We start from the raw sequence: 20,547 nt of genomic DNA, 5'->3' as shown, positions 1-20,547 counted from the left end.
GTATATTGATTTTATATCCTACAGCTTTACTGAATTTGTTTATCAGTCCTAGAAGTTTTTTGGTGGAGTCTTGGGGTTTTTCTAAGTATAAGATCATGTCATCTGTGAACAAAGCTAACTTGACTTCTTACTTTCTAATTTGGATCTCTTTTCTATATTTCTTTTAGCTACTTGCTCTGGCCAGGACTTCAAGTATTATGCTGGATAAAAGTGGTGAAAGTGGGACTCTGCCTTGTTCCAAATCTTAGAGGAAAGGCTTTCAATTTTTCCCTATTCAGTATGAGGTTAGTTGTGGGTTTGTCATATGTGGCCTTTATTATTTTGAAATATGTGTCTTTAATACCCAGTTTGTTGAGAGTTTTTAACATAAAAATTCTTAACTCTTAACTTTTTAACACAAAAATTTAGCATAAAGGGATGCTGAATTTTATTGAATGCTTTTTCAGCATCATTGAAATAATCATATGGCTTTTATTCTTGGTTTTGTTAATGTGATGTAACATGTTTATTGATTTGAATATGTTAAACCATCCTTGCATATCTAGGATAAATCCCACTTGATCATGGTGAACAATCTTTTCAACGTGTTGTTGAATTTGGTTTGCTAGTATTTTGTTGAGATTTTTTGCATCGATATCCATCAGTGATATTGACCTGTTATGTTCTTTTATGTTGTATTGTCTGGTTTTGGTACCAGGGTAATTCTGGCCTCATAGAATGAGTTTGGAAGTATTCCCTCCTGTTTAATCTTTTGATGAGTTTGAGTAGAATTGGTATTAGTTCTTCTTTAAATGTTTGGTAGAATTCAGCAGTAAAGCCATCAGGTCCTGGGCTTTTCTCTAATGCGAGACTTTTTATCACATCTTCAATCTTGTTTCTTCTTCTCAGTTTGTTGAGGTTTTCTATTTCTTCATGGTTCAATCTTAGTATATTGTATGTGTCCAAGAATTTATCCATTTCTTCTAGGTTTTCCAATGTGTTGGCATATAGTTGTTTATAGTAGCCTCTAATGATTCTTTGTAATTCTGTGGTCTCAGTTGTTATGACTTCTTTTTTGTTTCTGAATTTATTTATTTAAGACTTCTTTCTCTCTCTTTTAGTCTAGCTAAAAGTTTGTTGATTTTGTTTATCCTTTCAAAAAATCAACTTTTCATTTCATTGATATCCTGTATTTTTTTAACTTAGATGTTTCTTTGCTAATTATCTGTCTGGATAATTGGCCCATTACTAAGAGTAGGGTGTTAAAATCCCCTACCATTATTGTATTGCAATCCATCTCTTCCTTTAGATCTATTAATGTTTGCTTTATATACTTGGAAGCTAGAGTTAATTGGGTGCATATATATTTATAATTGTTATATTATCTTACTAAATTGACCCCCTTATCATCATATGGTGACCTTCTTAGTCCCTTTTCACAGTCTCTGATTTTTAATCTATTCAATCTAATATAAGTATAGATACTCCTGCTCTTTTTTGGTTAGCATGTAGTAGCATTTTTGATTAGTATAAAATATCTTTTCCCATTGCTTCACTTTCAGTCTATGTGTGTTTTTATATATGAGGTGAGTTTCTTGTAGCATATAGTTAGATATTATTTCTTTATCCATTCAGCCACACTATGCCTTTTAATTGGATAATTGAATCCATTGACATTCAGTGTTATTATTGATTAAATGTAGACTTATTGCTGCCATTTTGTTGCTTGTTTTCTTCCTTTCCTACAGTCTTCCTTTGTGGTTAAGTGATATTCTTTGGCATTATGTTTTAATTCTTTTGGCATTATGTTTTAATTCTTTTTTTATTTTTAGTGACTCTATTATAGGTTTTTGCATTCTGGTTACCATGAGGCTTACAAAAAAATCATAGCTATATAACAAATTATTTTGAAGAGATGACAACTGCTGTGCACAGTGGTTCATGCCTGTAATCTCAATAATTTGGAAGTCTGGGGTGGGAGGATTGCTTAAGTCCAGGAGATTGAGACTAGTCTGGGCAACACAGTGAGACCCTGTCTCTACAAAAAATGTTTTTCAAAAAACTAGCCAGGCATGGTGATGTGTGCCTGTAATCCAGCTACTTGGGAGGTTGAAGTAGGAGGATCACTTGAGCCCTGGAATTTAAAGCTGCAGTGAGTCATGATCATACCACTGCACTGCAGCCTGGGGGTCAGAATAAGACCCTGTCGAGAGACAGAGAGAAAGAGAGAGAGAGAATGAGAATGAGAACACAGAGAAGAATAGAAATAAAACATTTTTTAAAACTCTACAAATTAACTCCATCCTCTCAACATTTTGACTTTATGTTGTCTCAATTTACATATAATGCCTATCTCTTAACAGGTTTCTATAGCTATTGTTGTTTTTGATAGATTTGTCTTTTGGGCTTTATACTAGAGTTAAGAGTGGATTGCACACCACAATTAGAGTATTAGAGTATTCTGGGTTTGTCTGTATACTTAGTTTTACAAGTGAGTTTTATACATCAAAATATTTTCATTTCTGTTCATTAGTGTTTTTCTTCTTTCAAATTGAAGAACTCTCATTAGCATTTCTTGGAAGATGGATCTGATGGTGGTGAATTCTGTTTTTGTCTGAGGATGACTTTATCTCTCCTTCATACTTGAAGGACAGCTTTGCTGGATATAATATTATTAGCTGACAGCTATTTTTTTTCTTTCAGCACTTTGAAAATGTTATACCACTCCCTCCTGGCCTATATGGTTCCTGTTGAGAAATCTGTTGCCAGACAAATTGGAGTTTCTTTATATGTTATTTGCTTCTTTTCTCTTGTTACTTTATGGATCCTCTCTTTGTCCTTGACCTTTGAGAGTTTGATTATGCATTGGAGTAGTTTTATTTTGGTCTTGCTCTGTCACCCAGGTTGCAGTGCAGTGGCATGATCACGGCTCACTCTATCCTTGACTTTGCAGGCTTAAGCAATCCTCCTACCTTAGCCTCCTGAGTAGCTGGAATCACCGGTATTTGTCACCACATTCAGCTAATTATTAAAATTTTTTTGTAGAGATAAGTCTCACTATGTTGCCTAGGCTGGTCTCAAATTCCTGGGTTCGAGTGATCCTCCCACTTTGGTCTCCTAAAGTGCTGAGATTATAGGGGTGAGCCACTGTACCTGGCCTATTTTGAATTTTTGATCAGAGAGTTCACATATTGCCATCTCTTTAGTGTCAGTTTCTGATTTCTTGCTTTGTACATCTAGAGAAATCATGGGTCCCTGTTGGCTGTTGTTTCTTGTTGATGTATGCCTATATCTTTGCATTGAAGGCTTAGTTATTTGTTCCAGTCTTATCAGGCTTATTTGGTTGTTTATTGGATATGTTTCCTCAGAGATTCTTTGTAGTTTATCCATTGATTTTCTTTCTTTTTTTCTCTTTTAGGTTTCTGCCTCCTTCTTTGCACTAGATGGTGACTTAAGCCCAGGTTTGCCTCAGTTATAATAAACAATTAGTGTCACTGGTCTCAAATACGGGAGGTCTCAAAGGGGATGACTCAGTAGTGTGGGACTGCTGGCTATAGGCTCATGCCCAGGGGACCTGTGGGATGAATCTCCTACAGCATGGTGCTGGTGAACAGCCACTGTGATTTGGTGTCTCCTTTGATCAAGTTACAGGGTTAAGTTTCCAAGGCTGGGGCTGGTAGTCTAGCCTCCCTGTTTTGTCTCTGGCTATCCTCAGTGATCTTTCTCCTTTCAGGCACTCCTGATACTTCCCATGGTTGAAACAGGAATGGGTCTCCTGCCAGTGAACCCAAGAGGATGAAGAAGTTGGTTTACCACCTTGATCTTATTTTTTCCAGTATTTTTCCAACTGTGAGTTGGGGAAAATTTTCTATGCATTAGGTGCTGGATGGATTGTGGGGAGGGACATTGTGGATATGACAATCCAATTTTCTTACTGTCTGCTCAGAGTTTGTTCACTTCTCTGTGGCCCAGGGAACCACATATATTCTCCTGATATTTGAGTTCTGGAATATTGCTGGTGATAATGTCCATGCTGTCTATTTGTTTTTAGTTTTCTGTGGGAGGAGGTGAAGCCAGCTTGCTTCTACACCATGATTTTGGAACCAGAAGTACTCCAAATCTCTATATTTTCTGAGTTATTTCTTTGGTGGTTGGTCTAGGGCTTCCATAGAGTCTAAGTTTATCAGAATCTACTTAGAGTTCTTCTAATTTAATTTCAGTGAACTGTAGAAATGTTACTTCTAGAAAACTCTATGTCCTCTTTTCCTTTTCGTGCTACTATTGTTATACATATTATGTCAGAATATATCATAAACCTACCAATACACTTATAATTATTACTTTATATGTGGACACTTCTGTATAGAGAGCAAGTACATATTTTTTTAGCTTATTATATTTGCCTTCTTATTTATCATTTCTGGTTCTCTTTATTGGTTCCTGTGGTTTTGAGTTACCATCTGGGATCATTTCCTTACTCCAGTACCTACCCACCTCCTTTATGCTGTTATTGTCAAACATATCACATGTATAGGCCTAACAATACCTGTATGTTAGTGTCATACATATGTATACATGTACATACATATGTATGCATATATACATTCTGTTTCATACAATTGCTTTTAAAATCAGGTAAGAGAAGAAAGAAGAAAATATGCATTTGTTTATTTATTGATAATTGCATAACTACCTTTAACAGGGCTCTTTTTTTAATGTGGGTTCAAATTTTCATCTGGGTTTACTTGCTTTTAGCCTGACTGATTTCCTTTAATAATTCTTATAAGGTGAGCCTGACAGCAGTAAATTATCTCAAGTTTTGTTTATCTGGGAATGGCTGTATTTCACCTTCATTTTTGAAAAATACATTTGCTGAACATAAGATTCATGGTTAATATTTTTCTTTGAGCACTTAAAATATGTCATACTACTAAGCAGTCAGCTGTTCAACTTATTGGGTTTCCCTTGTATGCAATTTTTTCTTGTTGCCGTCAACATTTTATCTTTGGTTTCGGCTTTCAGCATTTTTTATTATGCATTTGGGTGTGGCTGTCTTTGTATTCATCCTAATCAGACTTTGCTGAGCTTCATGGATATGCAGATTAATGTTTTTCACCAATTGGAAGTTTTCAGCTACAATTTTTTTTTTTTTTTTTTTTGAGACAGTCTCACTCTGTCACCCAGGCTGGAGTGCAGTGGTGTGATCTCATCTCACTGCAACCTCCGCCTCCTGGGGTCAAGCGAGTCTCCTGCCTCAGCCTCCTGAGTAGCTGGGATTACACGTGCCCACCATCATGCCTGGCTAATTTTTGTGGTTTTTTGTTTGTCTTTTTTTTAGTAGAGATGGGGTTTCACCGTGTTGGCCAGGCTGGTCTCGAACTCCTGACCTCAGGTGATCCATCTGCCTTGGCCTCCCAAAGTGCTGGGATTACAGCCATGAGCCACCGCACCTGGCCTCAGCCATTATTTCATCTAATATTATTTCTGTTCATTTCTTCTCTCCTCCCAGTATTTCTGTTACATGTGTGTTTGTGTGTCTAAAGGTGTCCCACATTACTCTGAGGCTCTGCTTATTTTTTTCAGTCTATTTTTACTCTGTTCTTCAGATTGCATGGTCTCTATTGATCTATTTTTAAGTTCACTGTGTATTTCTTTTGCTAGTTAAAATCTGCTGTTGAGCCCCTCTAATGAATTTTTTCATTTTATTTATTACACTTTTAAACCACAGAACTTTTGTTTTTTTATAGTTTCTATCTCTATTAATATTCTCCATTTGATGAAACATGATCTTCCTATCTTTTATAACTTCTTTAAGCATGGCTTCCTTTAGTTTTCCAAACATATTCATAATGCATACTTTGAAGACTTTGTCTATTAAGTATAAAATCTGGAGTTTCTCACAGGCAGTTTCTGTTGCCTACATTTTTCCTGTGTATGGGTCCATGTTCCTGTTTTTTTGCATGTCTTATAATATGTTGTTGGAAGTGAGAACATTTCTGGTAATATAGCAACTTTGGAGACTGATTGCCCTTCTCCCTCTCTGAAGCTTAATTTTGTTTGCTTATGTGTTTTATGACTTGGCTAGACTATCTTAGTGAAGTCCATTTCACACAGAGTGAAGTCCATTTCACACAAAATGAAGTCTTTGGTGTTGCTCATCAAAAGGCACAGCCTGGGACATGCACACAGTTACCTTGGGATGAGGGTGGTTTTAGCACATTCTCTTTGTCTCTTTTCTGGTCTCTCTGTTAAGCTGTCTGTTTCATTTGGTATTACTCTCCATCCTTTAGACTCCACTAATTACCAACTGATTGCTTTATGTCTTTTTTGACAATGCCCTGAAACATTAATTTCTGAGCAGCCCAATCCAATTAAATTTGGAGAGGGCTAGATTTTGAGCTCAGTCTTTAAGGTTTATTCTGTACCCAGTGGAAGTCTTCTTAGCTATCTCTTTCCCAGATTCTCCCTGGTGACCCAGATGGCCTATGGTTTAGCTTGTTCCTCCTAATTAAGAGCAACTGTTGATTTTGAGAGCATCCTTAGGCTTAAACTTCTCCAGTCTCTTTCAAATAATGTCAGGTCCTTTGTAGAGCTTTTCCTACGTGCCTCCTCTCCCCTGGCGCAGTCTCTGAGCCCTGAATGGGCCTGTGGCCTCTGTCTTCATTGCTTGCCTATTTTGGTGTAAACACTCTGCCTTCAGCTGAGGCAACGGTGGTTAGGGTGCCAGTATCCTTGGCCTGATGTGCTAGGGTAGAGCTTCTGTCCTCTCGGTAGAGGAAGGAAGCTCCGTATCTCTCAGTCACATTCACCAGGAACTCTTCAACTTGGAATTGAAGGGAATTAGAAATGCTAGTGGTCTGCCCTTCTCAGTAAGGCATGGAATGACTTGGTTGGGAGGAAGAGGGAGAGGGAGCACCGTATTTTGATCACACTCACTCAGAGTGGAGCTTCTGTGAAGCTGAATAGAGAGGAAGCTGGGGTGCGGGGGCACGGGGAGGGAATGGGCCATGGCTCAATGCCACAGATTCTTGCTATTCTTACTGAGTTTTAATATGTTTTCTTGAATAAATATTTCTTTATTTGCTGTATGCTGCAGGACAATTTCCAGAGGCTTTTAATGACTTCTTAAAGAAATGTTTTTTGAAAAAATAGCTGTTGACAGTCTTCCTTTTTTTTTTTTGTGATGGAGTTTTGCGATGTTGCCAGGCTGGAGTAAAGTGGCTATTCACAGGTACAGTCATAGTGTACTACAGGCCTGAATTCCTGGGCTCAAATGATCCTCCTGCCTCAGCCTCTCAAATAGCTGGGAATTCAGGCATGTGCCACCATACCTGGTCTAGTTTTGCTTTTTTCACTGGAAGTGAGTCTGCAAAGATTCATATTCTAACATCCCACTATAGCTTCTCAGTAAACTGACAAATTGTTTTCCTAAGTGTTTGTACCCTGTTACATTCCCACCAGTTCTAGTTTCTCCTCATTCTTACCAACACTTCATATGGTGAGCCTCTTTCATTTTACCCATTCTAATAGATATGTAATCTGACAAGGAATTAATAACCAGAATTAAACAACTCAAGAGGAAAACATAGAATAATCTGATTAAAAATGGGCCAAAGATCTGAAGAGACATTTCTCAAAAGAAGACACAAATGGAAAACTGGTATATGAAAAGGTGCTCAACATTGTTGATCATCAGAGAAATGCAAATCAAATGCAATGAGATATCATCTCACCCCAGTTAAAATGGCTTTTATCCAAAAAACGTACAATAGCAAATGCTGGTAAGAATGTGGAGAAAAGGGAACCCCCATACACTATTGGTGGGAATGTAAATTAATACAACCACTATGGAGAACAGTTTGAAGATTACTCAAAAAACTAAAAATAGAGCTACCATATGATCCAGCAATCCCACTGCTAAGTATAGACCCAAAAGAAAGGAAATCAGTATATCAAAGAGATATCTATACTCCCATGTTTATTCCAGCAATGTTCGCAAGAGCCAAGATTTGAAAGCAACCTATGTGTCCATCAACAGATGAATGGATAAAGAAAATGTGGTACATATACACAATGGAGTCTATTCAGCTGATAGATGTGTAGTAGTATCTCATTGTGTGTGTGTGTGTGTGTGTTTGTTTTTTTGTTTTGTTTTGTTTGTTTTTTGAGACAGAGTCTCACTCTGTCACCGGGCTGGAGTGCAGTGGCGCAATCTTGGCTCACTGCAACCTCTGCCTCCTGGATTCAAGTGATTCTCCTGCCTCAGCCTCCTGAGTAGCTGGGAATACAGGCACATGCCACCACGCCCAGCTAATTTTTGTATTTTTAGTAGAGACGGGGTTTCACCATGTTGGCCAGGATGGTCTCGATCTCTTGACCTTGTGATCTGCCTGCCTTGGGCTCCCAAAGTGCTGGGACTACAGGCATGAGCCACCGCGCCTGACCTTCATTGTGTTTTTGATTTGCATCTCCTGATGACTTCGATGTTGGGCACCTTTTCATGTGCTTATTTGCTATCTATATATATTCATTGGTGAACTGCCTGTTCAAAGCTCTTGCCTATTTTTAAATTAGAATTTTTATTTATTTAGTTTTGAGAGATGCTTTGAAAAGTTTTTTTCCCCAGTCTGTGGCTTGTCTTTTCATTCTATTAACAGTGTCTATTGCAAAGTAAAAGTTTTTAATTTTGATAAAGTTAAAGTTATCAATGTGTTATTTTATGTATGGTGCCCTTGCTGTTGTAGCTAGTAAATCTTAGCCTAGCCCAAGGTCACAAGGTTTTCTGCCATGTTTTCTTCTAGACAGACATTTTATAGTTTGGAGGTTTACATTTCAGTATGTTTTATATGAGGACTAAATTTGGGGTATAAATTTTGGGTTGAATTTCAGTATTTTGCCCACTTGATCCAATTTTTCCAGCACCATTTGTTGAAAGATTGTCCTTTCTCCACTGAATTGCCTTTATCTGTAGTCAAAATTCAGCTAAATATATTTGTGAGAATTTGTTTCTGGACATTTTCTGTTCCACTGATGAATTTTCTATCTTGCCAGTGACATAGTTTTTGATTACTGTGACTTTATGATAAGTTTTGCAATCAGATAGCGTTTGTCCCCCGATTTTGCTTTTCTTTTTTAGAAAAAAGTTTGATTTGGTGTCTTTCTTACATTTTCCATGTCTTTGCTTAACCTTTTGAATGTACAGAATACAATTACAATAACTGTTTTAATATTCTTCTTTGCTAATTCTAGCATTTGTCACTTCTAAGTCAGTTTTGATTGATCAACTTTTCTCCTCATTATGGGTTGTATATTCCTGTTTCTTTTCATGCCTGGTAATTTTTTATTGGATGGTAGTCATTGTGAATTTTACCTTGTTGGGTGCTGAGTGATTTTTTATTCCTGCAAAGATTAAGCTTTGTTCTGAAACACAGTAAAGTTACTTGGAAACAGTGTGATGATTTAGGGTCTTGCTTTTAAGCTTTCTTAGGTGGAGACAGAGCAGTGTTCAGTCTAGAGCAAATTATTCCCTACTAACGAGGCCAGACTTTTCTGCGTAGTCTACGTAATGCCCTGTTAATCATGACATTTTCCAATCTGTCTGGTGGGTACAGGCACTATTCCTGGTCCTGTGTGAGTACTGGGTATTGTTACTGCTAATCCTTTCAGGTGATTCTTTTTCCATCCTTGAGTAGTTTCTTCACATGCATGTGCTGATCCAGACTCTGTTGAATACTTCGGAGAGACTCTCCACAGTTCTTTGGAGTTCTCTATCTGTGCACCTCTCTACTCTCTAGTACTGTGTCTTACAAACTCTAGCCAGCTAGTCTCTCCAGACTCTTAGCTCTGTCTCTCAAGTCAGTGAGTCCTCGAGACTCCATGCAGTTCCCTCTCTCTATACGATGGCCTGGAAACTCTCAAAGGCAGTGATCTGGAGTAATTGTAGAGTTTGTCTCCTTTATTTCCTGGCTCTTATAGATCACTGTCCTTTAATGCCTGATGTCCAGTGTCTTGAAAAACCATTGTTTCATACATCCTGTTTATTCTTTAGGTTGTTTCAGGGAGAAAGGTAAATCTGTACTATCATTCCACCTTGGCCAGAAGCTGAAGGCTTTTTATAATTTAATTTCATAAGTTTATTTGTATAAAGAAAGATTGCCTTGGGGAGGTATGGGGGTGTGGACTGGAAGGCTAGAGTTTGAGGGAGCAGGACCAGACCTAGAGACAAGTGTGGAGGCTTTCATGGTCACTGCTCCAGCCCCGTGGCCCAGGGTGGTTGGAGACCCGGCAGGAGGGGCTCTGTATAGGGCTCTGGCTGCCTCCTCCCTGGGGTAGGGCACCTGTGACTCCCCTCAGACCCCTTTGGTGTCCAGACAAGGCTCTGTCCTAGGCATATCCTGTCCCACATGTCTGTGCCCACTTCCTACCTGCTCACCTGCAGGTGGGCAGGAGCACCTGAGGTCTGGTACATGATATAGCCATAGTTGGGTATTACCAGCACACCTCAGCAGTCACCGGAGGCTGCCAGCATGATCTTGGTGGCTGTCAGTGACTCATAATGCCTATTCATACTAGCAGTTCTGGATGCAGGGCCCTTGGCTGTAACCTTGAGATGGCCCAGGAGAGCCCTTGTTTCCCAGATTGCCTGGGACTGTGTTCTGGCTTCCCAAGGAAAAAGTCAGTGCATTCTTTGACCTCAGACATCCATTCTAGGAGTTTGTCCCCAGTTATCTAGACTTGTCAACAATCACAAGAAAACCTACAGTGAGTTTCACTATGGTGGCATGAGAACAAAGGATTGAAAACCATCTGTGCCCTCCGATAGCAGCAGTAAATAATTTATGCTCCTTTTACCCAATGGAACACCATGCTGCTGATAAAGAGGCAGAGGCAGATCCAAACATCCTGATAGGGACCAGTGACCAGGATGTATTGTGAGGTGGAAAAGACTAGTTACAGACAGAGTTCAACACATACTGCATTGTATCAAGCCATGCAAATCCCTGTTTTTCACTTTCATATAAATGGAGTCATATATTATGGAGTCCGCTGCATCTGACTTCTTTCCCTCAACACGATTTTTCTGAGATTCATCCCTGTTGCTGCATGTGTCAACAGTTGGCTCCTTTTTGTTGCTGGGTGCACTGTGTGGGTGCACTCCACTTTATCCAGTCTCCTGCTAATGGGAATCTAAGTTGTTTCCAACATGGGAGAATTCTTAACAAAGTTTCTATGAACATTTTTTACAAGTCTTTGTGATTTCATTTCTTCTGGGCCAATGCTTGGGAGCCTATTGGTGAATCATGTGGTAAATATACTTTTAACTTTATGAGAAACTGCCAAACGCTTCCCAGCATGATTTTACTGTTTTACCCTCCTATCAGCAATGTATGAGGTATGCAGTTGCTCTACACCCTCGCCTACCCTTTGTATTGTCTGTTTAGTTTTAGCTATTCTGGTGGGTGTGTAGTAGTGGTATCTCATGTTGTTTTTAAAGTGAGGAGCACTTTCACGTTTTTGCTGACCATCTGTATATTTTCTTTTTTTAAGCCTTTTACCCATATTTATTGGGTTATTTTTATTGAGTTGTAATGGTTCATTATATTGGATATATTAACAGTTGAGATAGAGAAAGAGCTCAATTTTATAGATCTTTTCAAATAACCAACTTTCAATTTCATTGATTTGCTCTATTTTTTGTTCACTTTTTATTTTATTATTTTAGATTCAGGGGGTACATGTGCATGTTTATTACATGGGTATATTACATACTGGTGGGGATTGGGCTTCTACTGCACCCATTACCCAAACAGTGAATCTTGAAAGTGATAGGTAATTTTTCAACCCTTTTCCCCCCTCATCCTCCCCACTTTTGCAACCCTCAATGTCTATTATTTCCACCTTTATGTCCATGTGTACCCATTGTTTAGCTCCCAGTTCAAAGTGATACCATGTGTTATTTGATTTTCTGTTTTTGAGTTAGTTCACTTAGGATAATGGCCTCCAGCTCCATCCTTGTTGCTTTATGGCTGCATAGTATTCTGTGGTGTGTGTGTGTGTGTGTGTGTAACACTTTCTTTATCCAGTCAACCATTAGTGAACACTTAAAAGTTGGTTCTATGACTTTGCTATTGTGAATAGCGCTGCAATCAATGAACATATAAGTGCAAGTGTCTTTTTTTTACATAATGATTTGCTTTGGGTAGTTACCCAGTAGTGGGATTGCTGGGTCAAATGGCAGTTCTATTTTTAGTTCTTTGAGAAATCTCCACACTGTTTTCCATACAGGCTGAACTAATTTACATTTCTACCAGTGGCGTATACACTTTCCTTTTTCTCTGCATTTACACCAGCATCTGTTTGTGTGTGTGTGTTTTTTTGACTTTTTAATTAATAGCCATTCTGACTTGTGTAAGATGATATTTCATTGCGATTTTAATTTACATTTCTCTGATAATTAGTGATGAGTATTTTTTCATATGTTAGTTGGCCACTTGTATTTCTTCTTTTGAGAAATGTCTATTCATGTCCTTTGCCTAGTTTTTAATGAGGCTTTTTTTTTCTTGTTGAGTTGTTTAAGTCCCTGTAGATTCTGTATATTAGTACTTTGTTGGAGGCATAATCTGCAAATACTTTCTTCCATTTTATAGATTATCTGTTTACTCTTTATTTTATTTAATTAATTTATTTATTTTTTGCTTTGCAGTATTTCATTGATTTCTGTTCTTATCTTTATTTCCTTCTTTCTATTTTGAATTTGATTTCTTCTTTTTCTGGATTCTTAAGGTGATTACTTAGATAATTGATTTTAGGCCTTTCTTCTTTGCTAATATAAGCATGTAAAACTATAAATTTCCCTTTAAGCACAGCTTTACCTGCATTCCACAAATTTTGATATGTTCTGTTTTAATTTCATTAGTTCAGAACATTTTCTAATTTCCCTTGTGATTTCCTCTTTGATCTGTAGGCTATAGAAATGTGCCACTTTTAAATATTTGAGGGTTTCCTTAATATCTTATTATTATGGATTTCTAATTTAACTCTGTTAAGGCTAGAAAACATATTCTATATGCTTTAAATTATTTTACTTTATTAAGACTTGTTTTGGTGAATGTTCCAAGTACACTTGGAAAAAATGCATATTTCCAATATAGTTTTCTGTAAATGTTAATTTGGTTAACTGGTTCTTAATGTTGTTCAATTGTTCTATATCTTTACAGAATTATTTTTTAATCAGTTACTTAGAAAGGAAGGTTAACTCTCCAACTATGTTTGTTAATTCTATTTGTCATTAGTTTTGTCATTTAGTTCTGTCAAAATGCTTCTCTGCATTTTGAGTGTCTGTTATTAGGTGTGTTTGTGTTTAGTGTCACTATGTCTTTTTATAGAATTAACTCTTGGCATCATAAATTGATTCTCTTTCTCTAGTTTTCATGTCTTTTACATTTTCCCACATAGTTACCATTCCTGACATTCCTCATTTCTTCATACAAGTCTGTTTCCACCTGATGTCATTCCGTTTCAATTCAAAGAAACTTCTTTTAACATTTCTAGTAGGTCAAATCTACTGGTTATGAATTCTCTCAGCTTTTGTTCATATGAAAATATCTTTATTTTTCCTTTATTTTTAATGGGTGTTTTTGCAGTCTGTAGAATTCCAAATTGACAAGTTTACTTTTCTTTTAGAATTTCGGAGATATCATTCTATTGACTCGCCTTGTTTCTGATACTCAGCAGTGTTTTGGTGTTTTTTGTTTTTGTTTTTCTTTTAAGTCTTTGGCTACCCCATATTATAATTGTGTCTTTTGCCTGGCTGAAATTTTTCTCCTTAACTTTGCTTTTTAGCCATCTGAATATGATGAGTCCTGGTATGGTTTTCTTTCTATTTATTCTGCTGGAATTTAATTGAGCTTCTTGCATCTGTTGGGTTTTTAGTTTTTATCCAATTTCAAACATTTTCTCCAATATTTCTTCAAATATTTTTTCCTGTCCCAATCTCTTGCTTCTTCTTTTGGGACCTCAGCTGCATGCATGTTAGACTGATTGACATTGTCCCACATATCTCTGAGGCTCTAGATTTTTTTTTTTCTGGTCTTTTCCCCGCTGTATGCTTCATTTTGAATAGCTTCTATTGCCTTGTCTTCAAGTTCAAGCCTGGTCCTTTCTTCTGACATGTCCAAATTTCACTTTGCAAATATGTTATTTATCAGTTCTTGAATTTCCACTTGATCCATTTCTGTAGTTTCAGTTTCTTTACTGAGATTTCTCATTCATTCACTCATTGTGTCCATTCCCCTCTTTAAATTCTTGAGCATAGTATAACTGATTATTTAAAGTTTTTTTCTGTCAATCCAACAAATGATTTATTTCTATCTCTTTATGTTGACTTTTTTTTCTCCTGGTTTTGGGTTCCCCTTTTCCTGTTTTTTTTGTTTTGTTTTTGCATATCTAGTAATTTTTTGTTGCATTTTAAACATTGTGGATGCTATGATATTGAGAGCCTGGGTGGTGTTTAAAGACTGTTGACTAGTTTTCTGACAGGCACTTAGTTTACTGGAAATGATTGGTACTTGTTAGGCTTTTTATGGTGGGCCTAGAGTAGCCCTTCACACTGGCTGGGCAGAATTCCAATGTCTCCAAGAATTGTCCAACCTCTAGAATCTCCGTTTACCTCTCAACCATCTAGCAGTGGTTCTCTGCTAAATCTCGCAGAATCTCACCCTAATGCATTTGCAGCTTAGCATTCTGCTAGAGACTCAGTTCTTCTTTACAGAATTCTACTACTTCTCTGCATAGCTTCCTCCTTCCCAGTACCCTGCCCTTCAAACTCCATCTGCCTCAGAAGTCCCAACCTCCAGTCTTTCCTCTGCCCATGGAGCTCACTTTGTAGGTTTATATCCCTGTGCCACAGTTTGAAAAATGCTCCCAGGCAAAAAGCCAGAGCAAATGCGGAGCTCGCCTGTGTGTTTCCTTCTCCCAAGAATCACAGCTCTGCTTTCTCTGCTGTCCAATGCTTGAAGGCAGTTGCTTCACATATATTTGGTCTAGTTTTACAGCTGCTTATGCTGCTTATGGGTAGGGCAAATCTGATACTCTGTACTCCATCATGACCATAGCTGGAAGTACAGACTCCCTCTTTATTGTTCAAATTTTATATTTAAATTTTTCACCTTGTGTATATATTATTTTTATATTAACTTCTTCAAATGTTGGTGTAAACATCCCCAGAGCAGGCAGTGCCTGACTCGCCTGTTCAGCTTATGCACTACCACCTCGCAGCCCGCCAACCACTCTCCTTCTCCCTCTCCCTCTCACCAGGGGTCTGAGAGTTTGAAATGAACTAACCCTTGGTGTGCATACTGGCTCAGCCACTTACTAGTTCTCTGACTTTGGGTAAGCTGACTTAATCTCTCTGATCTCCAGTTTCTTATAGGCAGAATAAAGAGGATAATCCTTCCCTCATAAGACAGCTTTGAGAATTGAATGAAATTGCTCCTCTAGAGTGCCTTCTACAAGTCCATACTGTCATGTAAATGCTCAAAAATGTTTTTTTATTTTTGTCCTCCCCACTCAGTGCTACAGTAACGGAACCTTTGGTCCAGAGCCTGGGATGTTGCCTTTTGCCCACTGGAATTCCCATCTTGGAAGAGTAAGCACAGGGGATTGTCCAGACAGCCAGGAGGCCAGTGAAGCCAAGTGCTTCAGTACAGCCTGGGAGCCTCCAAGAAGCTGTTAGGAGTTGCCGTGATGGGTGCATTTGGACTCACAGAATCTGCCTTCCAATCTCAGTGCTCCTTCTACTCCTTTGCTACCTTAGGTATCTCATTCCTGTTAAAACTGTTTTCTTATCACAGAATGGGGAAATGTGTTCCTTGAGGATAAAAATGAGAGGTCATTTATGAACATGCTTGGGAAGGATGATTTTATGTTGTTTTTGTCCTTTCTGGCCTCTGTCTATTAGCCCCCATCATGACCCTTGTAAAATGTAAGCCTGCTCATTCCCTGGCCATGCCCCCACCCAGCTCCCCACTACTGACAGGACAAGGTCCAAGCTCTTCACCCAGAGCACAACATTCTCCATAAGTTGGTCCCACTCCATCTCCAGTGACTTCTCCTTCCACTGATCTCATGTGCCTCTGCCTCCACCCTTCCAAAGCTAAACATTTTGTGTGAACACTTCTGGTTCTTTCCTGCCTTCTCAAGCTTGCACAATATGTTTTACCACACAGAAAAAATCCCCTCCAATGTCCATCTGACAAGCTCCTATTCATCCTTCAAAACCCTGTTCTGATATACCATGCTCCGTTCTGCCCTCTGATAAGCCAGGCAAAGTAAGTCATTCCTCTTCTTTGCCACCCTTGGCCCTTCCTTCTCATGGTCATCATGGCAATCCTGCTGAAAGGGAACTATGAGGTTATTTATCAATCTTTCCCTCTACTGTGAGCCCATTGAGAACAGGGCCCAATATCTTTTCCATTTTCAAATGTTCAGCTGGGAACCCTGACCCGGAAGGGTAGGAGAGCTGATCAGTGCATAACGGATAGTGGGTAGGTAGATGGGTAGGTGGATGATGGGTGGATGGATAGATGAGTGGGTGGATGGGTATGTGGATGATGGATGGGTGGGTGGATATGTCAATGTGGGAGTTAATTAATGTTTATTCTATTTGCCTATTTGTCTTCTTCCTTAGAATCTTAGGTCTTTGAAGACAGGTCCATACCTTGTGTGTTTGTATTTGGACAACCACAGACATTGCCAAGAAATCTATCTGTTCTACTTGCACACCTTCACCACCTGGATGCTCTTTGAGAACACAGATCTGGTCCGTCAGATTTCTCTCTGTACTCCTCTCTATATTTCGCCATGTTTGATATAGACCCGTCAATGGCTCCCTAGAATAAAATCTCAACTCTTCACTGTGCCAACAGCCTCAGTGACCTTGCCACTTCCATCAGAGCCCTCACACCGGTGCCCAGACATACAGACTGACCTCTTGACCATCCCCCAGATGTGCTAAGGCCGGTTCTGCTTCTGGACTTCTGAACAGACATGTTTGGTAAACCCAAACATTTCAGATGCTGAATAGTTCTGAAAGCAAAGTAAGACAGGGTAGGGCAGGAAGGACTTCCAGCAAAGTCATCGCAGTCTGGCCCCTTTCTCCCTGTAGAGCAGGAAGCCCTTCCTGCAGGACTCAGCTCAGGACCCAGTGATAGAGGTGCCCAAGGTCCGGGGAGGAGTGTGGAATGATGAGGGGCAGAAGGTGCTGCCAGCCATGGGGGGAGGTGGTGGAAAGGTCATGTGCTTATTTGTTTGTTTATTTGCTAGGATTTTATTAAGCACCTACTACGTATCATGCACCTACTGTTCAGGCACTGAGAGCAATGCGGTGAACAAATCAGCTAAGTCCCTGCCTTCAGGAGCTTACTGTGCTGTGGGGGAAACACAGTAAACACTCAAGCCAGTCAGCACTGTGCATAATATTATGTCAAACTGAGGTCAGGGCTGGGAAGAAAACAAATGTGCAGTGGCATTGTGACAATGGCCAGGGCCCTCTGAGGGGAGAAAGAGCTGGCCCTGCAGTGATGGGTTAAGGGTGTCCCGGGCAGAGGAAACAGCAAGTGCAAAGGCCCTGAGGCAGGAACAGGGAACTCAAAGTGGTGGCTGGGGTGTGGGAGTGGGGGAAGGACAGGAAATGAGAGAACAGAAGAGGCCCAAAGTCCCCTGTGGTCTGATGGGCCCAAAAAGTATAGTAAATGGGTGCTAGACTTGACAAATGAGGGTATTTCACATCAAAAGCCAGATGCCCAGCTTCTTCTAAACACTGGTATTGCTGGCATCTCTGAGCCTGTAAACTGGTCATGAGTCCCGCTCCCGCTCCTTCTGGGCTGGGCAGGTGCCTCAGCCTGTAGCTGGGGTAAGACCTACGCACCAGACCTGGTATTTGCACCCACACCCCTGCCGGACGCTCCGTGGGTTTCGTTTGAACCCTGCACCTCACACGCACCTGCGTCAAGCCCTCCCTGGCCCCCACAGGAGAGAGGCCCATCACTCCCCCTGCACCCCATCTTCCAGGTACAGACTCCAGCCTGGCCCCTAACGGGGCCCTCATTTCAGACTTCTTGCCAGCTGCCTCTCCTGGTCCTCTGCTCAGCTCAGCTGTGCTGGGTGCCTCCTTGGGCCCTAGAGGGAGCCACCTCAAGCCCAATTCACTCTTAGAGGGGCCTTGGCACAGCCTGGGCAAAGGTAATGAGAGAGCCCTGGAGGTAGGGGGTCCATCCTGCCCTCCCCATCCTAGAAAAGCTTGGCCACCCTTTCTGGTTGGAGCCAGCCTTCCTGGACTCCCCCGGCCCCGCCATCTGACTGACACCCACAGCCTCTGATGCTATCTCCATTGCATTCCCTCATTTCATCCTCATGGCAACCCAGGAAGCAGTGCTTTGGTGTCCTCATCTTAGAGGGGAAGGGCAGAAGCCCTTCGAGAGACAGTTCTGTCTGGTGTCTGTGTCCCCTCTGGGACTTGTACCTCAGCCACTGAGTGAGGCTGCTGTATGTAGGGCCATCCCAGCCCAGGGGTCCCAGCCCCTGCACCTGCCCTCAGAGCTGCATGGCCCTGTTTATGGAGCCAGCCCCCAGACACCCCGGGCTACCATCCTGTGACTTGGGGATTCAGACACATCACCCCACACCAAAGCAATGGCCTCAAACAGCCCCTCATCCCCAGCGGCCAGGGCGGCCCGTGAGCAGGTCATTAAAACCGAGTAGACTTTATAAACTTGGGCTTAATGTTAAGTACATAAGAAAATCTCTGTAATTTCCCGCCGGGCAATGGGGATGTTGTCTGGTTCCTACAGGCCATAATTTTTGGGGAGAAAAACGTTTTTTTCCCCACAAATGATGGGAAGTCGGTAGTTATGGTTATGGCTGGCTGTTGACGTTGGGAAGCTGTTCTGATGCCCAGAATCCCACCTACCTCAGCTAAATGGTATCTTTATGAAATTAGCAGAACGCCACTGAACTGAGGGGAGGCAAAAAAAAAAAATGAACTTTCAAATTTTTAAGTATAATTGGAAAACTGACCTTTGGAAAATATTTTCCCACCCGATCCCCACGCTGAGGAAGAATGGGTGCTTTATGCCGAGGTGAACAGGCGACCTTGAGGAATTAGCTGCCTTCATCTGGAGGGGGAAGCGAAGTTGTGACTGGTTGCCGGGTCCCTCCGGGTGTCCTCAGGTTACAGGGTTTGTGGTCACTGACCCAGGAGGGGCTGGCAATACTGAGGCCAACCCTGGGCTGGGGCCTGAGGACCAGTGTGGACACTCCTGGAGCCCGGCACCCTCCTGGCCATTAGAAGTGAAGCCCAGGCTGTCCCTCTTGGGTGGGCACCCTGGTGTACTGAGCACACAGCCTGGGGAGCGGCGGCGCTACGGGGCAGCAAAGGATTGCACAAATCGGACCATGCAGTGCCGCCAGCAAGCAAACAGGGGGAGGGGGCGTGACCCGGAGGGGGTGATCAACCCACGTGGGTTGAGCCTGGAGCCTAGCGGAGGGCGGGGCGGGGCCACAGGGGGGCAGGAGCCAGCAGGGGCGTCTGTCCCTAGGCCCTGAGGCAGGAGCGGGGGCCGTGCGGAGGGCTGGGGCAGCGCGGCGAGCCTGGAGCTAAGTCGCTGGAGAAGTGGGAACGGGCCAGGGCATCCAGGCCTGAAGCCTGAGAGGGCAGCGGTCAGGACCCTCGGGCAGTGACAGCGAGGGAGAGTCCATCCGGGAGGACGCGTCCGCGGTGTGCTGCAAAAAGACCCCTTTGGCTGCTGCGTGGAGGGAGGCTCGGGAGAGCGTGGAATCAGAGGCGTGGAGGCGGGGCAGGGGCTGCCAGGGGGCGGTGGCTGAGGGGACTGAGGGCATGGACAGGCTCGTGAGTGCTGGGTGGTCCCGCGGAAAGTGCCTGGGGCGCTGCGGGGCTCTCAAGAGACCGAGTGCGGCCTGGGGGCCTGGCTCTAGGGGCTGCCATCCGGGATCAGAAAATGTCCCAGAGGAGAGGTTGGGGTGTGCCAACACACAGTGAGCCGTGCACTGGCTTGGGACTGAAGGAACTTGAGGTGCCTTTGATACCCGTAGGTGGAGATGCCAAGAAGGTGTCCACTGGGCTTCCAGGACCTGCCCAGCTGTGCACTTGGTGCTAGGGGCTCCAAACCCAAACGAGTAAGATAAACGCTCAGCAACTTGGCAAAAGTTTATTGGAACCTTGAATGCGTGGTTACATCCACCCTGAGCCTCGGTTTCCACGGCTATAAAATGGGGTAATCGCAGGGGAGGAAGAAACTACAGGCTGTGGGTTTGGGGATCCCTGATGTCCCCTTTCTTGCCCAGGACCTGTGGCATCTGCCCACTGCTGGCTGCGGAGCTTGGCCATCCTGGCATGTTTTGATCCTCCCTCTACAACCCTCTGGGGCAGACTGTTTCCTATGAAGAATGCAGAGGTGAGTCTCCAACAGCTGAAGTCACAGTGACCGGAATAGTGGCCCTTTGGGGACAGAACCTTGTCAGGGCCCCCATCCTGGAGTGGCCTCTGTCCCC

At 41.8% G+C, this 20,547-nt stretch overlaps 1 long non-coding RNA gene across 2 annotated transcripts; it reads left to right on the top strand.

The window, feature by feature from the left end:
- The first annotated feature begins 211 nt into the window (after positions 1 to 211).
- On the top strand, positions 212 to 16,773 carry LOC134736233 (uncharacterized). Of its 2 annotated transcripts, none has more exons than XR_010120131.1 (3): positions 212 to 284; positions 15,551 to 15,793; positions 16,667 to 16,773. It is a non-coding gene; the product is annotated as an uncharacterized lncRNA (long non-coding RNA). The 2 variants fall into 2 exon arrangements; XR_010120130.1 differs by lacking the exon at positions 212 to 284 and adding an exon at positions 3,713 to 3,828.
- Positions 16,774 to 20,547: the final 3,774 nt, after the last annotated feature.

This window comes from Symphalangus syndactylus, chromosome 3, assembly GCF_028878055.3.
Source record: "Symphalangus syndactylus isolate Jambi chromosome 3, NHGRI_mSymSyn1-v2.1_pri, whole genome shotgun sequence".
Lineage (NCBI taxonomy): Eukaryota > Metazoa > Chordata > Mammalia > Primates > Hylobatidae > Symphalangus > Symphalangus syndactylus.
This window is presented reverse-complemented; position numbering and strand designations above follow the sequence as displayed.